Raw genomic sequence first — 12,622 nt, forward strand, 5'->3', positions numbered from 1 at the left:
TTTTTGAGAGTTTTAGAAAGACATGCATTAGCTCTTCTCTAAATGTTTGACAGAATTCTCCTATGAAGCCATCTGGTCCTGGGCTTTTGTTTTTTGGGAGAGTTTTGATCACAGCTTCAATTTCAGTGCTTGTAGTTGTGTTGTTCATAATTTCCATTTCTTCCTGGTTCAGGCTTGGAAGATTGAACTTTTCTAAGAATCTGTCCATTTCTTTCAGGTTCATAAAAGTCTCCTTTAATCCTTTGTATTTCTGCATTGTCTGTTGTAACCTCTCCTTTTTCATTTCTAATTTTGTTGATTCTTCTCTTTTTTTTCTTGATGAGGCTGACTAAAGGTTTATCAATTTTGTTTATCTTCTCAGAGAAACAGCTTTCAGTTTTATTAATCTTTACTATTATTTCTTATATTTCTTTTTCATTTATTTCTGCTCAGATCTTTATGATTATTTTCTTTCTACTAATTTTGGGGGGGGTTTGTTCTTCCTTTTCCAGTTGGTTTAGGTGTAAAGTTAGGTTGTCTATTCAATGTTTTTCTTGTTTCTTGAAGTAGTATTATATTGCTATAAACTTCCCTCTTAGAACTACTTTTGCTGTATCCCATAGGTTTTGAGTTGTCATGTTTTCATTGTCATTTGTTTCTAAAAAGTTTTTTATTTTCCTTTTTATTTCTTCAGTAACCTATTGGTTATTTAGAAAAATGTTTTTTAATCTCCATGTGTGTATGTTTCTTAGTTTTTTTCTTATAATTGATATCTAGTCTCATAGCATTATAGTCGGAGAAGATGCTTGATCTGATTTCAATTTTCTTAAATTTACTGAGTTTTGATTTGTGACCCAAGATGTGGTCTATCCTGGAGAATGTTCCATGTGTACTTGAGAAGAAGGTGTATTCTTCTGCATTTGGATGGAATGTCCTGAAGATATCAATAAGATCTATCTAATCTAATGTATCATTCAAGACTTGTATTTCCTTACTAATTTTCTGTTTTGATGATCTGTCCATTGGTGTGAGTGGGGTGTTAAAGTCTTATACTATTATTGTGTTACTGTCAGCTTCTCCTTTTATGTCTGTTAGTGTTTGCCTTATGTATTGAGGAGCTCCTATGTTGGGTGCATAAATCTTTACAATTGTTATGTCTTCCTCTTGGATTGATCCCTTGATCATTATGTAGTGTCCTTCCTTATCTCTTGTAATCTTCTTTGTGTTAAGGTCTATTTTTTCTGATATGAGGATTGCTACTCCAGCTTTCTTTTGCTTCCCATTTCCATGGAATATATTTTCCCACCCTCTCACTTTCAGTCTATAGGTGTCTTGAGGTCTAAAGTGGGTTTCTTGTAGACAGCATATATATGGGTCTTGTTTTTGTATCCAATCAGCCAGTCTGTGCCTTTTGGTTGAAGCACTTAATCCATTTACATTTAAGGTAATTATTGATATATATGTTCCTATTTCCATTTTCTTAATTGTTTGAGGTTGATTTTCTAGCTTTTTTCTTCTCTTGTATTTCTTGACTATATAAGTCCCTTTAATATTTTTTGCAAAGCTAGTTTGATGGTACTGAATTCTCTTAACTTTTGCTTGTCTGAAAAGTTTTTAATTTCTCCATCAATTTTGAATGAGATCTTTGCCAGGTACAGTAATCTTGGTTGTAGATTTTCCCTTTTAGTACTTTCACTATATCCTGCCATTCACTTTCAGCCTGCAGAGTTTCTGCTGAAAGATCAGCTGTTAAGCATATGGAGTTTCCCTTGTATGTTACTTGTTGCTTCTCCCTTGCTGCTTTTAATATTCTTTCTTTGTGTTTATTCTTTGTTAGTTTGATTAGTATGTGTCTTGGTGTGTTTCTCCTTAGGTTTATCCTGTATGGGACTCTTCATGCCTCTTGGACTTGATTGACTATTTCCTTTTCCATGTTAGGTTAATTTTCAACTATAATCTCTTCAAAAATTTTCTCATACCCTTTCTTTTTCTCTTTTTCTTCTTCTGCTGCTGCTAAGTCACTTCAGTCGTGTCTGACTCTGTGTGACCCCATATACGGCAGCCCACCAGGCTCCCCTCATCCCTGGGATTCTCCAGGCAAGAACACTGGAGTGGGTTGCCATTTCCTTCTCCAATGCATGAAAGTGAAAAGTAAAAGGGAAGTCGCTCAGTCGTGTCTGACTCTTCGTGACCCCATGAACTGCAGCTCACCAGGCTCCTCCACCCATGGGATTTTCCAGGCAAGAGTACTGGGGTGGGGTGCCATCGCCTTCTCCGCTTTTTCTTCTGGGACCCTACAGTACGAATGTTGGTGCATTTGATATTGTCCCAGAGGTCTCTGAGACTACCCTCCGTTCTTCTCATTCTTTTTACTTTATTCTGCTCTTCAGAAGTTATTTCCACCATTTTATCTTCCAGCTCACTGATTCATTCTTCTGTTTCAGATATTCTGCTCTTGATTCCTTCTAGAGTATTTTCAATTTCAGTAATTGTATTGTTTGTCTCTGTATGTTTATCTTTAATTCTTCTAGTCTTTGTTAATTGATTCTTGCATTTTCACCATTTTGTTTTCAAGGTTTTTGATCATCTTTACTATCATTATTCTGAATTCTTTTTCAGGTATTATTTCCTCTTCATTTATTTGGACTTCTGTGTTTCTAGTTTGTTCCTTCATTTGTGTCATATTTCTATGCCTTTTCATTACTTTTTTAAAAAGCTTATTGTGTTTGAGGTCTCCTCTTCCCAGGCTTCAAAGCTGAATTCTTTCTTCCTTTTGGTTTCTGCCCTCCTAAGGTTGGTCCAGTGGTTTGTGTAAGTTTGTGTATAGGGTGAGATTTGTGCTGAGTTTTTGTTTGTTTGTTTTTCTTCTAAGGGCAAGTCTGAGTGAGGTGGTAATCCTGTCTGCCGATGATTGGGTTTTTACTTTTGTTTTATTTGTTGTTTAGATGAGGCGTCCTGCACAGGGTGCTACTGGTGGTTGGGTCTTGTATTCAGGTGGTTTCCTTTGTGCGAGTTCTCACTATTTGATCCTCTACAGGGTTAGTTCTCTGGAAGTCTAGTGTCTTAGAGTCAGTGCTCCCACTCCAAAGGCTCAGGGCTTGATCTCTGGTCAGGAATGAAGATTCCACAAGTGGTTTGTTATGGCATTAAGTGGAATTAAAACAAATATCCAAAAATAAGAAATCAAAGGTGAACCTCAGACAAATGGCAGTTACAAAATCAGGCAAATAAGAACTAAAATAATGGAATATACACATATACATATACACCCATGAGCAAAGTCAAAACAGTCCAACAAAAATAAAGTACAGTGGATTGACCTGGTGAACAAAGGAAATAAAAAATTATATTTACCAATTAAGAACAAAATTAACTAAAGGGAAAACTGGAAAACAAAACTAAAGCAAGGTGTCAGGTGGGGAATAAAGCAATGAAAACAAAACTAACAAATATATTGAGAGGAAAGGAAGGAAAGAAAAGAAAGAAAGAATAGATATATAAAGTTAAATAGAGGTAGATGAAGATTTATGTACATTAAAGATTAACTGCCAGGGGAAGAGAACAGTAGAAAAAGCAAACAAAGGAATAAGTGTAGAAAAATAATAGGTTTAAAAAATTAAAAATTAGAGTTAAAAAAAAGAGAAAAGAAAAAAAAAAAAGAAAACTTCACAGAACTGCAAAAGCCCAACATAGAGGCAGAGGTTTATAGCAACAATAAAAAATGCAATGGAAGGGAAAAAAAGCTCAAAAGCTTAATTAGATTTCATAGTGCCAATAAAATTGACACTACAACAGAGTGGGGGTAAAGGGGAAAAAAAAATCTGAAAGAATCTACAGAACAAGTCAAAACTTAATAATAGATGTTTTTCTTGAGTCACTGCTGTCAGAGTCCTTTCCCTCACTGGGAGTCACAATCCACCTCACCTCCCTAGGATGCCCTCCAACACTGTGCTGATCTCTGAACCTGCTGTGGGGGCAGCTCAGGTTCTAATCTGGTCCTACTCCTGTGTGTTCTTGCCTTCAGTGTCCACAGCTATCAGAACTAGTGTGTTTTCTTTTGTGGGCACTCTCAATGACCTTTTATATATTCCATAGAGTCTGCCTAGTTGATCTTGTGGATTTAATCTGCAGCTGTACAGCTGGTGGGAAGATTTTGGGTGTTCCTCCTTAGCCACACTGCCCCTGGGTTTCAATTGTGGTTTTATTTCCACCTCTGCATATGGGTCGTCTACTGGGGTTTGCTCCTGTGTCTGCCCTGGAGGACTTGGGTTTACCCCTGTGAGGGTCAGGTGTGGAAGTGGTGCAGCTGCTTGAGTCACAGGGGTTCTGGCAGCACCAGATACTCAGGGGAGTTGGAGGCTAGGGAAGCAGGAAATATAGTGCTTCAGAAACGTATGGCAACCAGTATTGGCCAATATGCTCCAGTATTCTTGCCTGGAGAACCCCTATCTCTGACAGAGAAGCCTGGCAGGCCACAGTGTACAGGGCTGCAAAGAGCTGGACACTACAGAAGCCACCCTGAGCACGTAGACACAAGACTCTTTTTGCCTGTGGCAGCTCTGCCCCAGTGAGAGTTGAACGTGAAGGTGGTGCGGCTGCTTGGCTTGCGGGGACCCAGGAAGCACCAAGTGTGCAGGGACACAGACTGCTTCCACCGCAGGAATTATGGCCCTTTCAGAGTCTTTTTTTGAGTCTCTTGTAGATGGCAACCGAAAGGCCTCTTTGGCCAGTCTTTTTCCATACCTCCGCCCGTTCAGGCACTTAGAGGGCTCCATTGCCTAGGGTCCTTCTCTGTTGTTTGGTGCATCAGGCACATAAAGGGGCCCCCCTGGCTGGGGTCCTACTCTGTAGGTCGGTGCATCAGTCACTTAAAGGAGCACCCTGGGTGGGATCCTACTATGTAGTTCAGTGCGTCAGGCGTTCGATGGGCCAGCCTCTCTATTGTTCAGCTACTGATGCTGGTGTGTGGGGAGAGAGAGGCTATGGTGATGGCTCCACCCGCTACAGGTGACTCAGCAGTGTTGCCTTGCTCCCATGGCTGCCCAGCTTTCCTCCACGAGCATTTCCCATCACAGTCTCCTCCCTCACATCCCCTTGATCCGTTTCTCAGCAGTCAATAGCAGCCCTCGCCTTGGGATTGTTCCACAATCCCTAAACTCCAGCTCCCAGGTGCTGCATCTTCCAGGGGACCTGCATGCCTGTCCTGGGTATGTATGGCTGCAGCAAGGACTGTCTGATTCTCATTCCATTTAGGTTTCCACAGATCACCTGTTTCACTCTCAGCCTTAAATGTTTCTCCTCTGACTCAGACAGTTGTCTCGATGTGGGGATCAGACCCCTGCTTCAGTTCCCCCACCCTCTGAGGGCAGGTCCAGTCCTACTAACACTCCTGTTTTTCCCCCAGTTCCTTCCTACTACCAAGTTTTTTGTGGTTCTATAAATTCTTTTCTGCTGGTCACATACTCCTGTCTACTCTCAGCTGGTGTTCTGCATGCACTTCTGTGTCTGAAGATGTATTCCTGATGTGTCTGTGGAGAGAGATGCACTCCACATCCACCTACTCTTCCACTATCTTGTTCTCTCCCTAATTCTTTTTAATTAGTGGTTTTTCCTCACCTTCCCAGCCCATTTTCAGCGCTTGTTGAGGACTTTCTCTATATGTACTTTAAAGATGAAGGCCCTGAAACCATCTCTGTGATGGACCCAGAGATCCAAAGAGGGACCTCCAGTGGCCCCAGGGGCTCCCAGATGCAGAGCTCAGCCTCGGCAGCACGAGGTCAGTGTGATTCAGAGGGTCAGTTTTGTCCATGCTTGTCCACTCGAGCATGGCTGCCTGAATGCAGCAGGTCTGTCTGGAGAGCAGCTTCCCAGGGCCAGAATAAGGTGAAATGACATGAAATGACAGTCACTCCCCCAGGGCCATGTGGTTAGGCCATGACGAAAATAGAATGCAAACTCAGACCTGCCATCTCTAAGTGTATGAGAAAGCACAAGCCAGAAGTTCCGTCCAGATAGCTAGAAGGTCTGGAAATTAACAGAACCTAAAGGACACTTGTTCTGTACCAATCAGGGTGTTCGCACAGCCACCTTTTGTCCTCAAGCACCTCTATGAAGTAGGGCTAACCCCACCTATCATCCATTGAACAGATGAAGAACAGAGGCTCAAGCATGAATTACCACCCACAGTGCAGTCTCAGACTGCAGTTGGCCAGCTTGGCCTGTCCAACCTGGCTCACTGTCCCTGTCACCACCTCCGTGGTATTATGCTCGATTGTCCAAGACTGACAGGGAGCTCTGTGGCAGTTACAGTAATGCCTGCCTCTGAGTAACCCTAATAACAAAAAGCAAATGATTTAATTATTACTAAGTACAGATGGAGAGAGGGTTGCTTCTTTCTAACACTGGAGTCCCTTGCCAAAAACAAAAACGAATATTTAGAGTCCTTGTATCTGGAGATGGGGTATCTCCTTCTGAGTTGTACCCGTGGCCTCCTTTCTCTAAGATTCCCTCTGTATGGGGTCCGGGCAAGCAGAGAGGGACTGAACTGTTGGAGGGGTGGGAAGACACAGAAGGGCCATGTGTTCAGCTTTGTGAGCCCAGGAGTTGCATCCAGTGCATGTGTGTGGGGCCTGGGGCCTGGGGCTGGATGCTTCTAGGGCCTCTGCGACTTGCACCACTTTGTAGCATTTCCATGCCCATAGCACATGCCGCCCTCACCAACCCCTGAGCCAGTGGTTGTATAGACCAGGGCTTTGTCCATGTCCTTTGACCTCTTCAACTATCCAACCCAGCTCTTCTCAAGTGTGTCCCTGAGTGCTGAGATGCTCCCCGCCGGGGGCCTCACCACAGTGGAGGCAGTCGCTATCTTCTGTGACTCAGTTCCTGCTTCCAGAGATGAGTCCACTGGACACTTGGGCCTCTCATGGAACACAGGGGCTTCACCTGAGGCTAGGCTCCCTCCCCCAGACAGGCTTCGTTCCTACCTGCTGCTGGGTCCTACCTCAGGCTTCCATAATGAAATGCCATGATCTGGGGGACTTAAGCTGCAAACACTGATTTCCCACAGCTCTGGAGGTCTGAGATCATGGTGCTCGTGAGAGCTCCCATCTTGGCTTACAGATGGCCACCTTCTTGTGTCCTCACATGGTGGAGACAGGGGTCTTTAGTGTCTCTTCCTTTTAAAAGAACACTAATGGCATCACTTGAACCTCACCCTTATGAACTCGTTTGATCTTGGTAACTTCCTGAGAGGGCCTGTCTCCAGAAACAGCCACCCTGGGGGCTATATGAGTTGAGGGGGTGGAGGTACACACCTTTAACACAGTGAGTCTGTATTTCAGTTTTCTGCTATGATGATCTAAGACCAGCTGACACTACACGTCAAGCGTGTTTTGCCTTGGAAGTGAAGAGGGAAAATGCGGTGAGGTTTCAGGCTCTGTTGTTGTTGTTCAGTCACTAAGTTCTGTCTGATTCTTTGCGATCCCATGGACTGCAGCATGCCAGGCCTCCCTGTCCCTTACCATCTGCCAGTTTGCTCAAGTTCATGTCCTTTGAATCAGTGATGCCATCCAACCATCTCATCCTCTGTTGCCCCCTTTCCCTGCCCTTAATCTTTCCCACCATCAGGGTCTTTTCCAATAAGTTGGCTCTTCACATTAGGTGGCCAAAGTATTGGGATCTTCAGCTTCAGCACTAGTCCAGTGAATATTCAGGGTTGATTTCCTTTAGAAATCAGGCTCTAGAGATGGTTGAATAATACAGTCCATGTCGAGGTTGTGAATGGAGCCTTAGAGCTGTGCCTGTGCATGAACGCAAGGGAGGGGAAAAGCAGGAGAATGGGCTCTTCCTGGGTAATACACTCACCTCGGGCACCAAAACCATTCATCAAGGTAAGGAATATTCTAGTGCAATATAAAAAAATCAAAATTCATGCAAAAACTTCACAATGGACAATACATTAAAATTTTAAACCAAGACAGGATCAGTGCTACTGATTTTTCCTTTTGTGTCAGACTCCACTGTGGCTTAGCACAGCACTGCTTCTAATACCTTCACATTGACCACCCCAAGTGAACTTTTGTCTGATTACATTTGCAGCTTCTGATAGGGGTCCACAGGGTGCAGTGCATATAACTCCAAAAGAAGACAGGAAAGAATGTGTACGGCACCTCCTATGTGATTCATCTCCAAAAACGTTCGTGACCTAATCTGAGTTTGGGTGTTTGACTCTCTGAGAGCCACGAAGCACTTTGTAATGAGCTGAGGGTGTGGAGGCAGGAAGGTGAGGTGCAGGCAGGCAGGAAGGTTGTCTGCAGTAATCTAAGATTAGTGTGCAGCATGTGGCTGTGGTCCACAGAATGCTTCCGTACATGCTATCTCCTTTCAGTCCATCTTCTGTGGAGCAGTGGCTACTGTCTTGTTCCAGTCACAGGGATGTGGTGCCTGATACCTGGTTGGTACTCACTGCATGCACACTCTTTCTCTGTTTTGAAATGAACATTAGTATATGGCAGCAATACTCCCCAGGGGGAGGGAAGGAAGAACCCCAAAAAAGGATTTTTTTAGCTTGAAACTGTCAACTCAACTTCCACAGTTACTCTTCAAGACTGATTTTGTCTCAAAGAAGTTATTTCCCAATGTTAGTGAGCATCCTCTTCCTCCTCTTTTTCTTCTTCTGAGTGAATGCATAAATACATGAAGACATAGATGAACAAATCAATGGCAATCAATGGCAAGATAACCTTAAATAGAACTTGGAAGAAATTCCTCATACAGGAGATTTTAAAGGTTTTTACTTGGCTAAGGAAACATTATATATATATATCTTCAGTTCAGTTTAGTTCAGTTGCTCAGTCGTGTCCAACTCTTTGTGACCCCATGAACTGCAGCATGCCAGGCCTCCCTGTCCATCACCAACTCTCAGAGTTCACCCAAACTCACATCCATCGAGTCAGTGATGCCATCCAGCTATCTCATCCTCTGTCATCCCCTTCTCCTCCTGCCCCCAAACCGCCCCCCCCCAGCATCAGAGTCTTTTCCAATGAGCCAACTCTTCGCATGAGGTGCCCAAAGGATTGGCATTTCAGCCAAAGTATTGGAGTTTCAGCTTCAGTATCAGTCCTTCCAAAGAATACCCAGGACTGATCTCCTTTAGAATGGACTGGTTGGATCTCCTTGCAGTCCAAGGGACTCTCAAGAGTCTTCTCCAACACCACAGTTCAAAAGCATCAATTCTTCAGTGCTGAGCTTTCTTCACAGTCCAACTTTCACATCCATACATGACCACTGGAAAAACCATAGCCTTGACTAGACGGACCTTTGTTATATTTCATATATTTCACAAATGTATGAAAATATTCTATTGAGCATCTTGAGAAAACACTGGAAGGAGCCAGCATGAAGGTCAGGAGACCTGATGGACAGCATGATGTTCACACTCCAGGGTTTGGATGATGTGAAGCACGAATGTTATTTCTCTTGGTCTATCTGGCTAGAGACTGTCCGCTGTTTTCCCCAGGCTAGTCTGTGCCATACACTCTGCAGGGAGCCAGTGTTGACCAACAGAGATAGCTCCTCTGGGTTTAGTTGTCAGAGGCCGTTGTTGACCCTGCACTAATTAATGAAGAAACAAAACACACAGAAAACCTTGATCCTTTGCCCATGTAGATTTTAAAACATCCAGCTTTCATTTTCTTTCTCTTTGACTTATAATCTTGGTGAGAATAGATGAGAGTATACATCCAAAAGTGCTTTTCTGATTAACTTACTTGTAGAAAGGTGAGCAGTCTTGTAGAAGCCTCTGATGAGGTGGATGAGCATGGTAGGAATGGATGTGAAGGCAAGAAGCTGCGGGCGGACTGCATCTGCTATTTTTCCTGCAAGGCAGGTTCTGTTTGATCGTCTGGTTTATCTGAGCCACAGACTCCATGGATACAATTTAATTGGGAGTGCTTCTGGGTTTTGTAAGGATTAAGTTAAAAAAATTGCGTATGGGAAGAGTTGCTAACCTGTAGCCTCTTCTATGCGTACAAAGGGAGGGGAGGGAGTCAACAGGCACTGAGAATTTTCCACATCCTCCTCTGTGGTGACTGCTTTTTATAGCTCAGTGAATTAAGAGGATGAAAGGACAAAGACAGAATGGGAAAAAATATTTACAAATCACATATTCAATAAAGGGAATGTGCCAAAAATATAGAAGTTGCTATAACTCGTTATTTATATGCATATCTTCCTGTATGGACTGTGGATCATATCTTATTATGTTTGTGTCACCATTGCCTGAATATAGTAGGAGCTGTTGATGGCTCACAGACTTGGAGCCATACAGATTCACACTGGAGCTAGGTGCACAGTGAAAAGGGAAGATGAATTTGGTGCTCCAGTGAAAAGTGCATTCTAGTGGTGGATTCCCTGAGATCAGGAGAGATGGTCTGCAGCTCAGAGCAGTCATCATCTCATGGCCAAGTGGCACCAAGAGTGTTCCTTAGCAAAGGGGAGAACCAGAGTAGTCTGCTTCTCAGGCTCATCCCCAGGCCCTGCCTAGCCTTAATGAACAATCACTGGGGAAGGGCTCCCTCATGAAAAGATGAATTCCTTCATGTAGGATTACTGTCACATTCAACACCAATCACTGCTGGATCTGTGCAAACGTACTATAGGGAAAAGCAGTAATTAAAAATGACACAAAGAGAAAGAGATAAAGATCAGACCTTTGAAAATCGTTGCCACATGGTCAAATTATAATTAAGATGTTCACACACATGAATTTGTGGGGGAAAAAAATGAGTTCTTTGGAATTAGACTACAAAGCCTAGATGAAAGGGCTAAAAAATGGAAGAAAAGACAAAGAATAAATTAACAGAGTTGAGAAAAGAAATGCAGAAAGGAAAGAAAATAAAGACTAAAAAATGCTAAAAAAATAAGAGAGAGAGATTCACTATAAAGAGAGCAAAGAATATGAATGACAAACTTGAGTCTGATCAGCAAAATTAGATATTTTGAAAGTGTTCAAATTGATTTTAGGGAAAATAATACACATGGAAATCAGTCAAAGAAGAATACGCATAATACAAAGGAAAAGAAAGGATAGTATTTCCCTCTACCCCTAAGAAAAAGTCCAGAATATTTAAAGAAAAAATATTTAAAGATATAATGTAAGAAAACTTTCCTGAAGTAAAGCTATAGATCTATATATTTTAAAAGGTATTTTATCCAAGGGAAGAAATGGATTCAAATCTATAAAAAAACAGAAAAAATCTGGATTGTGCCAGACATGGTAGCTCTCAATGACCTCCCAGGAGCTGTTGTTCCACCATATGGAGAAGGACAGTCTCAGCACATAGTTGCAGGCCTTGATGATATGCGAGATATCACATACCCAGTTTTGCTTCTGCTGCTCACTCTCCTAGGTCTTGAGATCCTCTATCAGTTTGTCCTCCATGATGTTAGCGCTGAGGTCAAAGAGACCCTCCAACATCTCGAAGAAGTTGAGGTAACCCTCATGGTCAGCCACTGCCTTACAGTAGTATTACCAGGTGGGCATTGGGCTGCCTGCAGGCCCTCCAGCAGTACTGATAAGTTGACTGCTGATGAGCCCAGGGCGGTGGGCCAGGGGTAAGACAGCAGCAGTGCTTTACCCAGACAGCATGATAACTATACTCTGGACTGAATCCTGAATTTGCCTTGTTGGTCAAATGATTAAAATCTGCAGGAACTAAGATCCCCCACCAGGTGGGGAATGAGGTTGACTCTTCTGACTTCAACCAGTTAAAGCTTGGACTCTGTTGCTATATGTCCCAATTCTATGCTGAATTCACCTCTGCTCAAGCCCCTTCATGAACATGCGTATATCCTTAGCATAAAAATTCCCCACTTTTGTTTTTGGGGATGCACTGCTTTGGGAAAGATCCCTAGGGTTTTCCTTACTTATTGTAAGAAATAATAATCCTTGCTTTCCTGCAAGGGGGGCAGGGGAGGGAAACAACAAATCCTAATGAATTACTGGACTTAAAAAAAGTTCTGTTAACATCTAGATTCCTCCCCTTTTCCCAAAACTCAAGTTACTTCAAAGTGATTAAAAATTAATTTAAATTATTTAGGAGTTTTAAAATTAATTATTAGTTAAATCATTAAAAACTGTTTAAATGTGCAATCCATAGAAAATTGGGTAAATCATAGGGGTAACATAAGTTTCATAGAATGAAAAACCTAATGTCTAATTGTGTAAAAGAAATTAGAAGAAGAAAAAATATAAGGTAAGTACCACTTCAATTCAGTTCAGTTCAGTCGCTCAGTTGTGAGAAACATCTGGGGTAACAGGCAAATTTGGCCTTGGAATACGGAATGAAGCAGGGCAAAGGCTAATAGAGTTTTGCCAAGAGAACGCACTGGTCATAGCAAACACCCTTTTCCAACAATACAAGTACTACTTAGTAATTTGTAAAATAATGAAAAACTTTTTTAATTTAGAAGGATGATAATTATGCATTTATCTTTATACTATGAGGTTGATATTATTATTTCTGGATTATAGGATTAAAACAAAGGACAATGTGTATACTGCAAAATGGCATTTAGAGGAAAATCTATGGCTATGTTATGGAGCAGAAACTAATGAAAGTAAACTAAGTATGTACTCAGCTAA

This window comes from Ovis aries, chromosome 4, assembly GCF_016772045.2.
Source record: "Ovis aries strain OAR_USU_Benz2616 breed Rambouillet chromosome 4, ARS-UI_Ramb_v3.0, whole genome shotgun sequence".
NCBI lineage: Eukaryota > Metazoa > Chordata > Mammalia > Artiodactyla > Bovidae > Ovis > Ovis aries.